This window comes from Neovison vison, chromosome 4, assembly GCF_020171115.1.
Source record: "Neovison vison isolate M4711 chromosome 4, ASM_NN_V1, whole genome shotgun sequence".
Lineage (NCBI taxonomy): Eukaryota > Metazoa > Chordata > Mammalia > Carnivora > Mustelidae > Neogale > Neogale vison.
This window is the reverse complement of record NC_058094.1, coordinates 27,878,261-27,898,423: the sequence shown is the minus strand read 5'-3', so window position 1 is coordinate 27,898,423 and position 20,163 is coordinate 27,878,261.

Here is a 20,163-nt window from a genome sequence, read left to right as displayed (position 1 = left end):
ACTTGAAAACAAAAAATGTCACAGATGACCATAGTCAGGAAATTTTCAATGGACATCTTCTGGTGAAAGCCAAATTACACAGGACTGATTAATGAGTGTGATGTGGCAAGTGGTGACAAAGAATATTGAAAATTTCAGATTTGAAGGAGATGATACATATTAAACAATGGTTTGATAAGGATATAATGTCAAAGGAGGGCTATCTGATTTTATTTTTAGGATACCACATTTATTTTAGGATACCACAGATTTGGATATTATAGTATTCAATGAGCCCATGGAGAGAGAAAAAAAAAAAAGAAAGAGGATTATTTATGGAAATATGTTTATCAGTATTTAGAGAAACTGAGACACTGACTTTGAAAAGGAGGAGGAAAATGATGTTCCTTAGTGGTGGTGTTGCAGCAAATCCCAAGAAGAATGGGAAAATGAGTTTGGAAATGCAGAATTTCTAATTATACCTTTCTGCAGAATTGTGTTTCTATCTACAGAAGATTTTTTCACGACTTGGAATACCTGAAAAAAATCAGAATTTTTAGGACTGATCCTGGGGTTGCTATTTGAGGACAAGAGAGGCAAGATAACAAAAATGTATTGGCACTGAGATAGCTAATAGGAGAGAAATTAATGATCATAAAATACAAATTCAATAAAAGAGGCAATCTAGTCAGTTATCAATGTTGAATAACAATAGCCAGAGTAGACATCCCTTTCTTGTTCCTGACCATAAAGGAAAAGCTCTTAGTTTTCCCCCACTGAAGATGGTGTTAGCTGTGGGTTTTTCATATAAGGCCTTCATTATATTGAGGTATGTTCCCTCTAAACCAACTTTGTGGAGGGTTTTTTATCATAAATGGGTATTTACTTTGTTAAATGCTTTTTCTGCGTCTATTGAATGGATTAGAAGAACAAATACTGTTAAAATGTCTACATTACCCAAAGCAATCTACACATTTAATGCAGTTGCTATCAAAATACTACTAACGTTTTCTCAGAGGTAGAAAAACAATCCTAAAATTTCTATGGACCCACAAAAGACCCAGAATAGCCAAAGCAAACTTGAAAAGGAAAAACAAAGTTGGAGTCCACAATTCTGGACTTTGAGTTATATTACAAACCTGTAATTATCAAAACAGTATGGTACTGGTACAAAAATAGACATATAAATCAATGGAACAGAATAAAAAACTCAGAAATGAACCCACAAACTATATGGTCAATTAATCTTTGACAAAGAAAGAAAGAATATTCAATGGGAAAAAGACATTCTCTTCAACAGCTAGTGGCGGGTAAAATGGGACAGCAACATGCAGAAGAATAAACTGGACTTTTTCCTTATACAAAACACAAAAATTTTAAAAAGTGAAATTAAAATATCATAAGGATAAAAAAACAAAGGAAATACAGTTGACTCTTGAACAATGCAGGGGCTACAGGGATCAATACCACGCACATTAAAAAAAATCCATGAACAACTTTTAAATCACTAAAAACTAATAATAGCATACTTTTGACCATATTAATACATGTTTGTATGTTATATGTCTTCTTACATTAAAATAATGTAGACAAATAAAAAGGTTATTATGAGAATCATAAAGAAAATACATTTATAGTACTGGACTGTGTTTTTCAAAAAAAAATCCATGTATGAGTGAACCTATTCATTCACATCCATGTTATTAAGGGTTAATTGTATATCCATACATTCACAGAGGAACTATACTGAAAGAAATACTAGAAGTATGTCATCAGATGGAAGAATAATCATTCTAGATGCAAGACAGAATAAGGAGCACTGGGAAGATAAATATCTGAGAACTCTACTATATTTATACTAATTTAATAAAACAAAAACATCATTCATGGATTAAAATTTAGTAGGATTAAAATACATGGTAACAATGACAAAAAAAAAAAAAAGTAGGAGAGCATAAATGTAGCTCCAGTTTCTAAGGTCCTGGCATTGTTAGAGAAGTGGTAAAAGCAATTTTTTATATTAGGATCTAATTTGTCAAATATGCATGCTATAATTACTAAGATAACTTCTAAAAGAATAATAAAACAATGTATAATTAACAGGCTAACATAGAAGACAAAAATACATGATCTGTCTAAAAGAAGAAATGATAAAATAGGAAGTAATTAGAAAAAACAGAAAGAAATGTTAAGATGGTAGATTCAAATCCAAATGTAAATTCTATTAAAGATAAGTGAATTGAATTCTCCAAGTAATAAGTTACTATGCCCCAAAATTAAAATATAATATAGAAATACAATCATAGTGGGATTGTATTTGACATTTTCTCTCAGTAACTGATAGGAAAATTACAGCAATAAACAGAAAGGATATTAAAAATTTGAACCGTATGATTAACCACTTTAATCAAAATGACTTATGCAGAACTTTGTATCAAGTAAGTGCAGAATGTATATCTACTTTTCATGTGCATGTGAACCATTGTATAAAATTATCCACATATTGGTTCCTACAGCAAATAATTCATTAGTTTTTATTTACATTTTATCTAATTCAAATTTTACTTTTTTTACAATAATCAGCATTTTTTTTCAATCCATTGGGTAACTATTGAACTTCATAAACTTAAATCCATCCATTTATCCTGAAGTATTTGTCACTTGTGTATTTCAAAAACCAAAAACATTTAGCAGCTCATTTCACCCAGTGTTATTGTTCTCTTAATAATCTTATTTGTTGATGGATACAGTTTTCCTGGGTAAGCTTCTATGGCTTTGTATGGAGATTTAGTGTGTGCCTCAGTAATGATCTGCCATTGGATTATTTCGAGTCTTCCCAATCTGACATATTTTTAGGCAAATGCCAGACCCATATTATAAGTGGACTAAATGAATCTGTTTTAAAGGTGTATTTTGTATTGCTTTGAGTTGGTTGTAGAAACAACCACCTGTTAATATTTCAGTTACACCAAAATAAATCCCACTATTTCCTTATTTCATAACTGCCTCAACCAATAAAAAAGTAGCTTCTGAATCTAACTGAAACAGTAAATTATACATTTAGGTTACAGTTTAGGCAAGGAATGCTAGCAAAAATAGTCTGTCTATAAAAGCTGGTCATGAGGATGTAAATCAAAGTGGTAAGAGAAATAACTTGTTACCATAAAAATATAGAGTATTATAAACCTATTAAGTACTCATATGCTCATATTAAAATCACTCCTCCTTTTATCTCACCAGAAAAACTGATAATTCAATAATAATAACTATATTGACACAACTAATATATTGGGGTGATGTTGAAACAACTGACAACTTGATTTTCCAGAGTTGCAAGATTTGGAGAGTCTTAGATACATTCTCAACATTTATTTCCGTGATTGTCTGTGGGGAAGGGGGTCTTAAGAATCTTAAAGGAATATTCCTTTCTTTGTGAAATATGAACACATATTTCACATTAATGATCTCAACTCCCCAACTGCAATTTCAATTCAATACCAAGTACTTTACTCGTTACCTGGAATGAAATCAGACTCTTGTTAGAGAAACAGGTTCTGTCCTGGATCTCATGAGAAGTTCTCTACCATTACAGGTTTATCTGCTTTGACGAAGCAAGGCGAAATTTGACTCTTATGTGTATGCTTGAACTTCTCTCAGAACCTGGACTAGCAACTCAATTGTTTATTAAAGATTTTGACCATATGTGACTTCTAGTACTGGAGGGATGTGCAAAAGGAGATATAAGATATAATGCTTCTAACCCATTAATTTTTGGTTACACTATATTTTTTCATTTGAGAATGAAGAAAATTATTCATATATGTTGATATTTTTACACATCTTGTTCAGGCATTCCATTTAATCAGGAAAATTAATTACTCTCAAATTACGCTATTATACCTGATACAAAATAATGTATTAGAATCAAGTTTTCATCTTTTTAATTTCTGCTATTCCACTAATGTTAACCATTTTTGTTTATTTCATCAGTATTATTCAATTCATACATCTTATTTTAATCATACGGTAGGCATAATTATTTATCTCACAATTAATGTTATATTTTAAGCACCTATGCATAAAATTACTTGGTCACTGTACATGTTACATATTGTTTATGTGACTTGGTAGATAGTAGCTGGCCATGACCCTCTAGGTATGGATAGTAGCCAGAGAGAATTCAGAGGTGTGAAAATAATTCTTTTACTTGATCATTTTACTGATATTGATGGGAAAAATAGCAATAGGAAACTTCTTAAAGGACACCTGGGTGGCTCAGTTAAATGCCTTCTGCTCAGGTCATGATCCCAGGGTCCTGGAATTGAGCCCCACATCAGGATCCCTCCTCTGCTCCTCTTCCCACTCATTCTCTCAATCTCTTTCTTTCTCACATAAATAAAATCTTTAAAAACAAAGAACCTTCTTAAAGGATCAATGTTTAAATTTTCTTTTTTCTTTTTTTTTTTTTTTAAGATTTTATTTATTTATTTGACAGAGAGAGATCACAAGCAGGCAGAGAGGCAGGCAGAGAGAGAGGAGGAAGCAGGCTCCCTGCTGAGCAGATCATGACCTGAGCCGAAGGCAGCGGCTTAACCCACTGAGCCACCCAGGGAATGTTTAAATTTTCTTAAAAAAATGAAAGATAGGGGCGCCTGCGTGGCTCAGTGGGTTAAAGCCTCTGCCTTCAGCTCAGGTCATGATCCCTCCGCATCTGGCTCTCTGCTCAGCAAGGAGCCTGCTTCCCTATATCTCTCTCTGCCTGCCTCTCTGCCTACTTGTGATCGCTGTCTGTCAAATAAATAAATAAAATCTAAAAAAAAAAAAAAAGAAAGTTAAGAAAAGAACATTAAATATTAATACCACATTGTGCTACAATTTCATTTTTACTTTTTAAATTATTTTGTTATTGAAAGGTAGTCAACATGACTACCTTTAGAAATATGAGTTTTTAAATCTGATTGATTACTTTTGTAATGACCAGTTATAGGAAAACAGTAAATGAAACACAAGTAATTGCTTACATCATGCTATAGAAATTTATAGATAATCACATGGGGGAGAAATAGCATTCTAAAATGAATGGCAAAAATTATGAAAAGAAAGGCATCAGGACGCCTTGGTGGCCAGTCAGTTAAGCATCTGTCTTCAGCTGGGGTTGTGATCCAGGGTCCTGGGATTGAATCCCACATGGAGCTCCTTGCTCAGCAGGGAGCCTACTTCCCCCCCTCTGTCTGCTGCTTCCCCTGCCTGTGCTCTCTCTCTGACATAAATAAAAACTTTTAAACAATAAATAAATAAAGTCATCATTCTTTTAAAAAAAAATAAATAAATAATGCCCCTGCCCCAACTACTAATAAAAAATAAAATTTTCATTTATCTCTAAAGTATCAATTATCTAGTTATCACTATCTTAAAGTTTCCCAAAGGAGTTGCAGTAATGAAGAGCATTTGTCAATTCATTCAAGTTTGTTTCCTGGGGGCAAACAGCCACATGTCAAACACTGGTGTTTTATGCATGGTGTGGAGATTTTTCTTCCATAGGTTCTTTATCAAAATGAGTCCCCTGGAAAATTGCCCACAATTATCATCAAAATAAAATACCGTCTATATTAATTCAATCATTTTTATTTCCTAAAGAAACCCAGAATTAGTTAGTTTTAGAATTATTTATTTTAAAAGGAAAAAATGTTTATGATCTTAACAAATTAATTTTCTGATTTAAAGACTATATAGGGTTAAGAATATGACAATAAATCATGGTGATTGAGAATTAGGAGCCATTCCCTTTCAAAACTGCTTTTTTGGAAAACTTAACAGAGGTTTTTGACTACTTCGGGGTCTAAGAATCTGAGATCTTCTTGACATATTGTAGTTTAATAGAGGGAAGTTCCTTTCTCTCATTTTCAGAAGTAGCACCTCCTAATTAACTGAGCTCAATATTTCCCCTGAAGCAATCTTTACAAAGCAACAGAAGCATTAATGAATTTTATATAAAGATTTAAATTTCAGTGTTCAGGTGTTTTTTTTCCTGAGATGTAAAATAAAATTAAATAAACACTACAAATGACTACTTAAAATCTTCTTTTAAAATATCAAAGAAAGCAGTATTTTTTGTGATCAAAGGAAATTTTATAGTAATTTTCAAAGGCTAACTTGCAAAAATCTGTTTTCTTCTTTTAAGTTACCATGCCTTTGAGAAAAGCATGTTATACGAAGGTTTCCAAAGGAAAAGGCAAAGGCTCATAATGTGTATATACCTGGATATCAAGTATCTGGAAGTTCAGAACCCAAACTGAAACTTATATATGCAACTATAATGTCCTAAATTGAATAACTCTATTACTCTTATTGGTTTTTGTTTTCTTCACCCTTGTTTATCCTTCTTTGAACAAGTTTATCTATCTTTCTTTCTATCATCTACTTACCTACCTCTCTATGTATCTACTTCTTTCTGTCTCTCAAATCTATCATTCATCTAATTTTGCTTATACTTCTTATAACTTCAAATCAAAACAAAAATCCTCTAGGCTTAACTATGTAATAAAAATTTTATATAGACTTATCAAAATCTGTTCTAGTTACATGTATTTACAACATAATAACACACTGCCAAAATTCATTGAGGTTTATTATAATTACAAAGCTATGTCTTATCTCATTATACTCTACAGAGTATGCTGTATTCAGGATGCTGAAGACCAACTTTTGGTTTCACTAGGGATGATGATCTCTTGCAGATGAGTACTGATTTGTAAATATCACATAAAAATAGATGTAGCAGAATTTCCCAATTAATTGCAATCAACTTTGGAAGGGAATGATGATTACAGTTTAGTTTCTCAATTAAAACTACTTTAATATAAATTATGTTTCCTTTTCCACATTTAAATTAAGAAATTAACATAAACTAATATACTAATTGATATCAAGTCAAAGTCATTCAGATTCTTTTAGATAATCTATAAGATTTGTTTAATTTGAACTGCTATTAATAAATATCGAGGGGTGCCTGGGTGGCTCAGTGGGTTAAAGCCTCTGCCTTCGGCTCAGGTCATGATCCCATGGTTCTGGGATCGAGCCCCACATCCGGCTCTCTGCTGAGGAGGGAGTCTGCTTCTTCCTCTTTCTTTCTGCCTGCTTCTCGGCCTACTTGTAATCTCTGTCTATCAAATAAATAAATAAAATCTTTAATAAATAAATAAATAAATAAATAAACAATTTGGTAATATGCATAAAATCTTAGAAACATGCTTGTTAAATGAATAATTATTGCTCCCAAAAGACTATATATACTATACATAGTTGACAACATTGATTTAATTAGATAATAAAAATATAATCTGAATTACAACTTCTATACATGGTACAATCAGAATATAACAGGAAGTGGATTTTTTTTCAAAATAACTTATAAATACAAATACATTATGCAACTTCATTTTGTTTGTCAGCTTTCTTTTATTCCCCCTCTCTTCTATCCTTTCCAGCTTCCTTTCTTCTTTTCTTCCTTTCTCCCTTCCTTCATTTTTTCTTTCCCTTCTTCCCTTCTCTTTCTCTTTCTCCTCCTTCTCTTCCCAGTCCTCCTCCTGCTCTTCCTCTTCCTCCTTGTTCTTGTTCTTCTTCCTCCTCTCCCTTCTCCTCCTCCTCATCCAACTCCCCCTCCTTTTCTTTCTCTTCTTCCTTCTTCTTCCTCTATCCTCCTCCTACTTTCTTTCTCACTTTTTTTTTGAATTATTATATTCCAAAAACTCTTCTAGCTATGGTACTAAAACTGTGTGCACATGACTAACCCCAAACTTACATAATAGCAGAATTATTTCAGAAACTGAGCAGTGCTATTGTGAACATAAAATAAGCCATCATCACAACTATTAATGGAAAAAGAGAAGAGCTATATTCGCTTAATTGAATTAAGTGTTTGAATTTACTTCAATGAAGAAAGAAATACAAGAGTGCAATGATCCCAGGGTTATTGCTCTATACTCAGGGAAGGAATATCCAGCACAAAACTGTCAGGACTGGAAAATTCCTGACAGAACTGGGAGACTAAAATAAGAGTAGGCAGTGGGAAAGGGTATGTATAGTGGAAAATGAATTCAAAGAGGTAGTCTAGGGCTAAGTCAATGTTGAAATCACTTAGATGGTTCCTCAAGTATTTTATTTGTGCCTTTTATCTTCCTTTTCTTTTTTACTTTTCTAGTTGAGAGGGAATTCCATAACTTTTTTCCAGCTATTTCTATTAAGTTTTTTGTTGGTGCTATTATATTTTTAACAACCAAGATAATTTCTTATTTCTGAGTATTTCTTTTTATAGTACATCACTATTGTTTTACAGATGTAACACCCTCAAAACTAGTCTGTTCCTCCTCAGGGTTAAAATATCTAGCTGAAACACTATTTTCAAATTACTAAAATCATTTTTTTCTTGGCACTCTGTTAGCATCATTGTTAACTTTTAATTCAATGAGATTCATCTTTTTTAAAGATTTTATTTATTTGAGAGAGAGAGAGAGAGAGCATACAAGAGAGAGCATAAACGGTGGGGGGAGGGGCAAAGGGAGAGGGGGAAACAGGCTGCCCACTGAGAAGGGAAATCACTTAGATTTCCCATTTTAGGACCCTGGGATCATGACCTGAGCCAAAGGCAGACACTTAACTGATTGAGCCACCCAGGTGCCCTGAGATTCATTTTTAATAATCTTTGTTCTAACCTAGTTAATTTAAGACACTTAATAAATCGTACTTGTGTTGTACAGTTATGAATTTTGACAGATGCATAAAATTATGTATCTCCTGACAGAGTTCCATGTAAAATAGTTTCATCTCTCCAAAAATCTCCTCATGAAGTACTTTTGTAGGTAACTCTTCCTCTATTTTTTTCTCCAATTACTTTTTTAACCTCATCTTTGTGTTCTACATTAGAATGTCATATAAATGTAATCTTACATAGGTAGCTTTTGTGTCTGTTTTTGTACAATGGGAACATGCATTAAAGCTCATGTATTTTTTTTTCCTTTAATTTCTGAGTAGTATCTCATTACATGATACTACTACAGATAATTTAAACTTTGGGTTCCCAGTTTTTGAGAATTACAGATAAAATGCCTAACTCTGATAGAGATTAGATATTTCTTCTGTTTCTTTCACCCTTTTACTCCCTTCTGGTTATCCAATTACACATACATTACACATCTTGCAATTATAACTGGATATTCCACTGGCTATATCCATTTTTGCTTGTTGTCAACCTATACATTAGTTACCTATAACATATTAATTATAACATTTTAAAAGCCTCATCTAAGACTGATTCTTATGATTACTTTATCTTTGAAAGCATATATTTCTTCTTGCTTTTTTGTGTGCCTCATGATGTACTGTCAACACTGGATATCTTATATAGGACAATGAATATTAACATGAATAATTTTCTGTAAATGGGCACAAAATTCTTTGCAGTAGGTCTTTAGTTCAAACACTTGAGTAAATCAATTTAGGAGTTAAAATTCAAATGTTCTCAAAATAAAGGGAAAACTAAAGCAATTTAATTATCAATCCTTGAACACATTCAAACTTTTGGATTTAAAAAAAAAAACTTTTGGCTCTAGTGATATTTGAAAGAAATGGGAAGTATATTCTCATATATATTATGTATATATTTATATATCTGATAGATATATAGATTTATATAGATAGATTTTTCAGACTAAGTATATTTATATATAAAGTAGAATTTCTACTAGTGGACTTGTTGGAGATAAGAATGATCTTACATAGATTGTTTCAACGTAAAATGATTAATCTCTTCCATTTTATTAGAAGGATATCTATCCTGAGTTCTTCGGGGAGAAAATCAACATTTTTCCCATTTTATTATAAATAAGGTATAGACATTTTTTTGCTTTTGGATATTTTTTGATGATTTGAATCTCTGAATTCCAGATCAACTGTACTAGATATATGGTTAATTTTATGGGACTAGGAAAAATCTAAAGTCAATCTATGCTGGGTAAATGCTTTAGAAACTTGCTACTCAAAGTATGGTGTAAAGACCAGCAGCCTCAATATAATCTGGGTATTCATTAGAAATACAGAATATCGGGGAGCCTGGGTGGCTCAGGTTATGATACCAGGGTCCTGGGATTGAGCCCCGCATGGGGCTCTCTGCTCAGCAGGGAGCCTGTTTCCTCCTCTTTCTCTGCCTACTTTTTCTGCCTACTTGTGATCTCCGTCTGTCAAATAAATAAATAAATAAATAAATAAATAAGATATTTAAAAAAAAAACAAAAAGAAATACAGAATATTGGATCCTTTTCCAGATCTACAGAGTCTGAGTAAGTGTCTTAATAAGTTCTTAGTAAGTGTATATGTGAACTGGCTCCAATGTTCACTGCTTTCAAGGACACATAAAATTTGGCCTGATGCTAATCACTTGCAGTGTCCCATCCCTTCAGGATGTTCAAGTTCTCATATGTCCATTTCCATTTAATGGAAATATGTTAAAATTTTTTTCAGTAGAACCCTCTAGCATTCATATAATATTCTTACCAAGTAATAATTACAATTTCAGTATTACACTTGACCTTTCTACATTCACAATCCATGAGGGACTTCCTGGGCCCAAAATAATTCTGCTGTATTTAAACTTATATCCTTTAAAACAGAGACACATAGGGCTCTGTTATGACACTACTATTTAAAAATAACCCCAGTTCATGTATCACACAATTACATAGAAAAGGATGAGAGGACTCTTTGTCACTCCTGGAGGCCAAATCTAAAAAAACAATCTCTCCTAGTGTGTTTGAATTGTTGAGATTCTAAAACTCTGTTTCCTCTTCTCCAGACAATGCATTTATACATTATTTTGAATAAAATATTAGAAATTTTGTAACCATGTCCTCAACCCAAAGTGAAAGTCATATTTCACATTTACTTTTACTTTAAGTACAGAATAATACTATGTGTATTTATTCTAAGCATAGTTGTATTTTTTAGTCTATACAATTCAGCAACTAGTATCTAGATAAACTGATAACTTCTAATTATGTACTCTACAATATCACATAAAATTCTACAAGCCATAATTTCCAAGTCTCACCAACAGAAATTAATAGGTTTTATATCATACTTTGGATCACTGACAAAATCTATTTTAATCTGAGAGGTTTAAGAACCCAAGGTTTATCATAGTTAAATAATACAAAAAAGGATAAACAATTAAGTTTACACTCCATTTATGGACATTTCTAAAACATGTGTCACTACAGAGTAACAGTGTAACCATTAGCAAAGCCATTTATTATATGATTTTAAATCTTGCTGTCATAGAAAGCCTAGAGGCATTCTTTTTTTCTTTATGTTTACTTGTCAGTTTTTGGATCTGTCCAAGGATGGGCAAAATTCATCATTTTTCTGTCCCAGAGTTATTTGGTGCTTGTGAACTATTATGTTATTGTTTCAGTTTAAGATAGATTTGCAATTCTTGCATTTTCCTTGAGACTATTGTTGAACCGAACCCCCAAATGCAAAGTAAAAGTCAGCAAAACCTGCCAAGTTTTCCCTAGCTTTGGATTGAAATAGATAGAGTCAGAAATATTCTAAACCAAACTGGAAAAGTGAAAAATAGCCCAAGGACAATAAAACTCTTAACTAAAAGAGTAGTTGGAGGCATCATCACAAAATTTGGGGCAACACTGAGTTATACACTGAGTACACAGAATAACAAATTCCCTAATACAAGAATTGAGTGTCACTGATTTTATGCTCTTCTATTTTCATGGCAGTGTTCAACAAATCTTTTTGCTTGTCACAAAGATGAGTCAAAATGAACTGCATGTGCTACAGAATACTTCTTCCTACTTGCTCTCAACTAACCAATATATTCTCTTCATAAACTTTTCTATTCTTAGCTCATTTTGAAAATGATGCATGACTTAGACAAATATTCTCAGACTTCTTACATGAGAGGAAAGCAGTATTCCAAAATAGTTACTAAAAAGCTTACTTATTACATGCCCTCTCTAGCATAATACTATAACAGAAATAATAAAAATAAACAGAAAAAAATAAAACTATGAAAAGCTATCTTCAGGTCAAGTCACTCCCACTTTTGACTTGACTCTCACATAAGAAAATGCTGAATATTTTACCCCAAACTACGTTATTTCATATTGAAGAATTAAAGTAATATATTATCGAGATAATGCAATGTTTTTCTCTATGTCTAAGAGCACTTGATAAATTGGAAGTGCTTTTTTTACACCATCTAAATGATGCATTTTAGATTTTTTTTTTAAATCCATAAGTTGATCGCTCAGATGGCATTATTCTCCAATCCCAGAATTGCAAATAGAGCTGTGGGGGTTTTTTTGCAAGTCATTTCACAGGTTTTTGCTTCAATTTCCTAATTTACATAATGTGGTGTGTGTGTGTGTGTGTGTGTGTGTGTGTGTGTGTGTGTGTGTGTTTAGAATACCTCTAGAGGTAAATAAGTTGCATAGGATGGTATAGTAAAGAATTACAGAAACAATGGCGCCTGGGTGTCTCTGTTAAGCGTCTGTCTTCGGCTCGGGTCATAGTTCCGGGGTCCTGGGATCGAGCCCCACGTCAGGCTCCCTGCTCAGCTGGAAGCCTGCTTCTCCCTCTTCCACTCCCACTGTTTGTGTTCCCTCTCACGCTGTGTCTCTCTCTGTCAAATAAATAAATAAAATTTTGGAAAAAAAAAATACCTCTAGAGACAGGAATTTAAATCATAACTGAGTTTGTGTTTCTGCTTAACCACTTAATATTTGAAATAAAGTAAGCATATCTTACAATTTTGTTGAACTCCTCTGTAAAATACAAATATTGATATTACATTATAATTATAAATATTGCATGAGATGACATAGTATATTTAAGTCCTTGGATTATTATTGTTTACTCAAAAACATATTGGTCTTTTTCCTTCTGAATTTATTTATTTATTTTTCTTTAATAATTTTATTTTATTTTTTAAAAGATTTTATTTGACAGAGAGAGAGAGTGAGAAGGGAGCACAAGCATGGGGGAGCTGGAGAGGGAGAAGCAGGCTCCCCACTGAGCAGGGACCATGATGTGGGACTTGATCCCAGGACCCTGGGATCATGACCTGAGCAGAAGGCAGACACTTAACTGACTGAGCCGCCCAGGCGCCCCTTCCTTCTGAATTCAGACGCTGCTTTTAAAATATTGACCATCCCTATAGTTCTGATTCTGACATGCTTTTACAGCCTTTTGTGGAATACATGTTTTTATGTATAAACATAAATAAACACACACACACACTACTAGACATGGTCACTAGTCAACCTCAGAAAACTTAACAGAAGTTTACTTGGTACAGGCATGTGGTTGTGCAGAAGAGAACCCCATTTTCCAGTTAGCTAGTTGCCAGGCAACCTGACAAATTCTCCAAGAGTAAAATTATCAAACAATCATTCCTTGTCTTTCTTTAGCAGAAAATGAAGATTAAAGAAATTATATATACCATAAATTCTCCTTAATGCCAACACCTGTATAACACCCCAGAAAACAAAAGAAAGATTATTTTTGTGGGCAATAATAAACACATTACAAAAATAATTTTTTTCTTTCAAAACACTTGTACTTTGTCAGTCTTTTGTGTATAGGTTATTTGTAATTTTTGAAGCAAATCTGGTAGAAGTGTATTTTCTCCCCTACTTTAAAAGTAAGGAAATTAAAAGTAGGCAATTTCCAAACACTTCACAATCAGCAAGTGAAAGCTGCAATCCAAACCCGCATTTTTATAAATTCCAAATCAAAATGATTGCCACCCTAAGATTTCAGGAGTATAGAAGACAACATGCCTAATTAGACTACAGAGGAACAAAAGATATTTCTTGGAAGAAATAAATGTTAATGAGAAAGGATTTCAGTAGTAAAATGATATTAGTTTTTTTTACTGACTGAGCTAATAGGTGGCTGGGTAAAGAAATACAATTAGAACTGGGACCTGGAAGAAGCAGATGGGAATACACAGAAAGGGAGAGAGGACTATAATTAGTTACATCTGATTTCCCTTTTATTATCTTTCAGTCCAGTAAAATAATTATTTTCAAAGCATATGTATGTGGAAGTTCAGACATTCAGACATTTATCAGACATTACACCTCCCAAATACCCTATACTTATTAATACATTAGTATTACTACTACCATCTGCATGGATATAAATGACATGAGTTGATGACTTATCAGTAGAGAACCTGGTAAGATGGCCTTGTTAAAAGAAAGTTTCTAAGATGACTTTTGTGAGATAATAATCTTTCAAAATAATCTTTAAAAATCATCTGCTATTATTCAGGATAGAGTAGTAAAAAATTATGGCCACCAGAAAATTTAGAAATAGAAAAAAATATATATATATATCATCAATTTTCAGACATTGGACATCAAACAGTGCAAGGAAATGATCCATGACAGAGAGAAAATCTACTAGTTAAGACCAATGCTTGTTTCAGTTTATTGCCTGGAAGGGCAAAGAGGGAACCAAGGTGGAAGTCCAGTGGTCTTCCTGGGTTAGAGCCCAACCTTGGTCAAGGAGATGAAGGCAACTTGAGCCACACAGCATAGTAATGAAAAGGGGAAATCTGCACAGAGAGAGATCTAAAAAAAAAAAAAAAAAGTCACTCTGTAGAAGTTACTCTGTTCCTATCTAAAAACGTTAGGAGTAACTCTCAAGAAGACCAAACTACTTTCCAATAACCACCTCATAGTAAAGACCAAGAACATGAATAGGAATATAAAAACCATCCACTGCTTAGCAAGGTAAAATATTCAATGTGGGGATCACATTTTTTAAAAATTACTAAGAATTTAAAAAAGGAAAATAGAATATATAATAAAGAGAATTGAAACTATAGAATAGGCCAAAAATAATAGAGCTGTTATAACAGTAGATAACAGGTTTTATTTTGTTTTGTTTTCTAAGTACCTGACCAACCAGCCATACCCTTAGCCATTGCCAACCATTTAGGATTAAATACCTGCATTAGTTTCCCAATTGGTGTTTACACAGATTACCTAAAATGTAATGGCAGATTTGTTATCTGATTTTTTTCTGGATGTTGGAAATCTGAAATGAGTCTTAATGGGGCTAAAGTCAGGGTGTCAACAGCACTGTTTTTCTTCTGGAAGTTTAAGGGGGAAATTCCTTTTTTTTTTCTTAATTTTTAAAAAAATGTTTAAACTTTCCAGCTCTTAGAGGCTACTTGTGGTCCATTCCTCCCTCTTCATATCTACCTTTGTAGCAGCATCTCCTCTCCTCTCTGACCTGCTTCCTGCCTATGCGGCTCTTTGTGAGGACACTTGACTCTCCTGAAAAGCCCACCAAATTAGTTTCCCCATCTTGAGAGCCTTAATTTCATCAGATCTGCAAAGTCCCTTTTGCCATTTAAGGTAACATATTCACAAGTTTCTAAGATTAGCACATGGACATCCTTGAGGGGCATTATTCTGTCAACTGCAATAACCCTTCTTCCAGGCAAAGTGGTCATTTCGATGTCACTGACAAAGTTCTTCCCACTGGAAAGATTTTATGTTATTTTTCTCTGTTTCAGTGCCACTGCAGAGAGCAGCTGAAATGCTCGTTTCCAACTGGTGCCAACACCGCTTATAAAACGGGGTGAATTGTTTTCCCTCCTGTGATCACCAGTCTTGGGGAACTCTTCACTAGGCAATATGCCTAATATAGAAGCTGAGGTGGTGACCCAAGAAGAGGATGTGTCGTGAGAGTCTGAACCTGCTCACACAACTTATTTATTTCTTTCCCAAGTATTCTAACCTGATTATCTATCTATCCATGTATCCATGCAAGCATGCATCCATCCATCTATCTGTCATCTATCCATCTATCTATTATTTTAAAGAGGATTCATGTCACACATGATTAGTGCTACGGCTCAGTGCACCATGATGACAGCTCAGGTTTTAGGTTCACTTGATGTCCCATTATCAAGCATGTCATTTTAGAAGGCCGCAGTACCAAACAATGAGTTTATTCCCAAAAGAAAATATTAATTCATAGAGAATATAAATTTGCCTCAAAATTCTAAGGCTTTCTACTGTGATTACCCAAGGTGCTGTGATTCTATGTCTCTGTATAGCATCCTTATTTATCATGGACATATTGAGACATATTGAGTTGTTATGTTCTAAGGTCTGTGTGAACTGCTGTATGGGCATCATTCAGAGACTTCTTTAGTTCAGAGCCCTCTCATTTTTAGCATCCTGACATGTTACTCAGAAAATGGGTCAGAGCTGCACACCCAGCCATGACATACGTTGGATTCAAAATTCAGAGAGACCCAAAACATGCACAGAGAGTTACTTGGGTGATCTTAATAGTAAGATAGACTGAATTACAAAGGAAATTTGCTCTATGGAAATAGATTGTTTTCTTTCTCTCTAATTTAAATTCGTCTTTAAAAACAACATATAAAGGGTGCCTGGGTGGCTCAGTGGGTTAAGCCTCTGCCTTCGGCTCAGGTCATGATCTCAGGGTCCTGGGATTGAGTCCCGCATTGGGCTCTCTGCTCAGCAGGGAGCCTGCTTCCCTCCCTCCACCTCTCTCTGCCTGTCTCTCTGCCTACTTGTGATCTCTCTCTGTGAAATAAATAAATAAAATCTTTAAAAAAAATAAGAAAATTTAATTATGTGTCATTGATGTATAGATAATATACATTCTAAACCAATAAGAGCAAGTAGTGCGGCATTTTCAAAAAGTTCTGTTTATAGTGCTATTCTTAAGCTCAATCTCATAGCAACATGATAAAAAAGGGCAACACTGGGTGGTGGTACAATTATTGGCTGAGCTGAAAAGTCACAGTGGGTGTTAGAACTCACTATATAACAAGTGTTTGAGGGCTCATTGTTAGGCACTATAACATTCAGATGTCTGAGAAAGCTTAGTACAGTGGGTTATAATAAGGTAATTAAATAGAAAAGCACTTGTGCATCTAACTTTAGTATTCCACAAGTACAGGCAACCCTTAGATCTCTAGATAATCTTCTTGATAATATATTCTTTGGATACAAGGAGAATTGAACAAAGCATGACTGAACATACTGGGCACAATAAGTTTGCTGCAGTTCTGAGAAAGGGGAAAATTATGTATAGCTTCTCTTACCCATAAAACATTGGCAAGCATAGTTATTAGGCATTAGTAGATGGTGAGTCATAGCCAGACCTGCCACATGCCTAAGGATGCATTGGAGTAGTAGGCTGAGAATCATTTAAATCTTAAGGATGTGGAGAAGAGAGAAAGAAGAAAACATAAAAGAGCTAGTCTCATCAAATCTCCTGTTAACAATTATGACAAAAATTCTTTACTGATCACGTGCTTTTAGCAGGATGTACCTTGTCTGTATGTAATTGCTTATGATAAAGAAACCTAATATTTATGGATTTATGGGATAGGACCTGCTGCAAAATTTCAATGTCAATTATGTAATTATAAGAAGTGAGAAATGAAAATTTTTTTAATAACTGAAATAGCTTACTTTGTATTAAGTGATGGTGCTGACCTGCATCCCTTAGAGATGTCATGTTGAAGGGTACCTACTCTATCCTAATAAGATAAAAACAATGGGACAAGTTATTCTAGCTCCTTTCATGCAGGGTTCCTCACTCCATTTCAGCTGTATTTTATGTATAAGTTAGGGAGGCATGGGCATCTAGCTTTACATATTTATTCATATCATCTTCTTATGTATCTAAAACTTGTCCTTTTAGTATGCTGGTTTAGAAGTAAATTAAAGTGGAAAAAAATTAATTGTATCTAAGAGGGTATTTATCAATCTTTGTACCTAGTACAGATTCAACCTGGTACAGACCTGGCTTTCTCATTTGAATGAAAAGATAACCTCTCAGAAATGGGAAGGGTAAGAGAGATAAAAGTGAACACCATCCTATTCCCCATGCACACATACATACTCCAAGTTTACACAAGGTCTGACGGAAGTCCTGACCTGTGAATTCTTGATCTGTGGGGCTCATTTGTACTCATTTTTGAATATTCTAGAGAGGTGCTTGTTAAACTTTAATGTGCATGTGAATCATATCGATATCTTATTAAATATAGATTCTGTCTTAGTTAGTCTCGGCAGGTTCAGATATTGACTAACAATGCTGATTCATGGCCACACTGTGAGTACCAAAGATCTAGGACATTCTGGGGGTGGACTCTTAGAATGGAAGGTCCAATATCACTATATGAGAGTCTTAAGGGTAGTGACAACATAAGTAAATTTTGATAAGGTTTTTTGAGGATATATGGGATGTTGGAGACAAGGACCAGACAGAATTGAGGTGTGAGATAGCAAAAAAGTGGTATTCACTTCCAGTGAATACACTCTTAGAACACTCTAAGTTCTGGCATCTGTAATTAAACTCATTAAAAATAACATTTAAGTTGTATAATTCAATTGTAATTTATACCACAAAATACACTATAATTTTTTTAAGGAGAGGGCGGGAGAGAGAGAGAAACGGAGTCCCTGCTGAGTGGGGAGCCTGACATGACATGAGGCTCGATTCCAGGACCCTGAGGTTCTGACTTGAGCAGAAATCATGGGTCAGATGCTTAACAATTGAGCTACCCAGACATCCCAAAATACGATATAATTTTTTAAAGAAATCTACGTTTCATGTGATCAAAGAAAATGAGAAGGTCCCAGTTTAACCATGGGATAGGCTAACTCCTTGCCAACCGTAGGGGCTCCAAGCAAGTAGGCAAGCAAAAATAGAGCCTATAACAGACCTGGTGCTGTCTCCTAGGGGTGGGCCACTGAAAAGCCTGCTGTTGATAGGCAAGGTCCTGAGGGGACTCCCAATGTGTTTACTGGTGCTGAGCAAACTTATGCTATAGACCAAGAGAAATATTTGGACCCCCACAGTTGTGCTTGTTACTGCCAGATGGGAAATGTGTGAATAACAGCAAAGTGATGGGCTGAATATATCACAGCCCAATGCCCCACACTACAGGGACAATTCAAGTGTATTCAGTAGCTTAGGCCTTGAGCATACTTATGGGTCATCAAGTGACATCTCTACCACATCAAGTATTCTTGAAACCCCGAAAATCCTGGACTTGTTTCTCTTAGTCTGCTGAATAGCTTTTCTGGTTTTTCCAAGCTTCACAAATCTCCAGACTAAATACAAAAGGAGAGCAAGTAGTAGATGTGACAAATCTGTGCGTAGTCTGGATTATGTGGCCCAGAATAGACCTCTTGAAGGATTGCCTGCAGAAGTAAATGACAGAAGATTTATGCTTCTCTATTTCTTTTTGAGGAACTCTGAAAACCTAGATTTGAAAGCTTTAGTTCTGGAATATAAATTTGTTAGAGGCTGAATTTCAACAGAAAACTAGTGGCTTACTTTAAGCACACTAAATACGGACCCACAAAAGTTGTTGGAAAGTACTAAGAAAGGTAGCCATTGAAATAAGTTAGATGTGACTGACAATGGAAATTATCCATAATGTCTTGTCATATTCTGATTACTGTCACTATGAGTTTGGCATAGTTCTGGGATAAAGAAAAATGGCACTGAAAGCCCAAGAGGCCCTGAAACTAGGTGACGGGGAATAATTAGCAGAGGACATGGGTGTTACCAGTTTGCCACACTGTCAGGCAGAGAAAGAGGTATTTGAGAAGGATCTGGGAAATGCATCATTAGAGAGAAGAGGCAACCAATGTAATTTATATTCTTATAATGAATCGACTATAAGAAGATATAATTCCTTTGTAACCTTCAACAGATACTTCCAAAGAGGAAACTGGATTTTGTATGTTTGTAGATACTCCAACAGTAAGCCAAGTTACCAAACTGAAGTCAGATCATTTATGTATCACTTCATCATCAGAATGCAGCTTCTGTGTTACCTTCCTTGGATACAATTTATCAGCCAGAAGTTTCATCTTCAATACATCTGAGATAATGTTAGGAATACCTCGCTTTCTTAAGCCCGCCAAGGCCATTGCAAGTAGCATGTTCAGTTCATGAACTTTAGAATTACCCATAAACAACAAGAGAGATATGGACATATTGAACTGGTGAACACTGATAAAAAATTTGTGAACTATAAAAGCCAGGTACTTTTCTTTAGTTCCCAAGGAAAGCATGGAATTTGTGTAAAGAGGA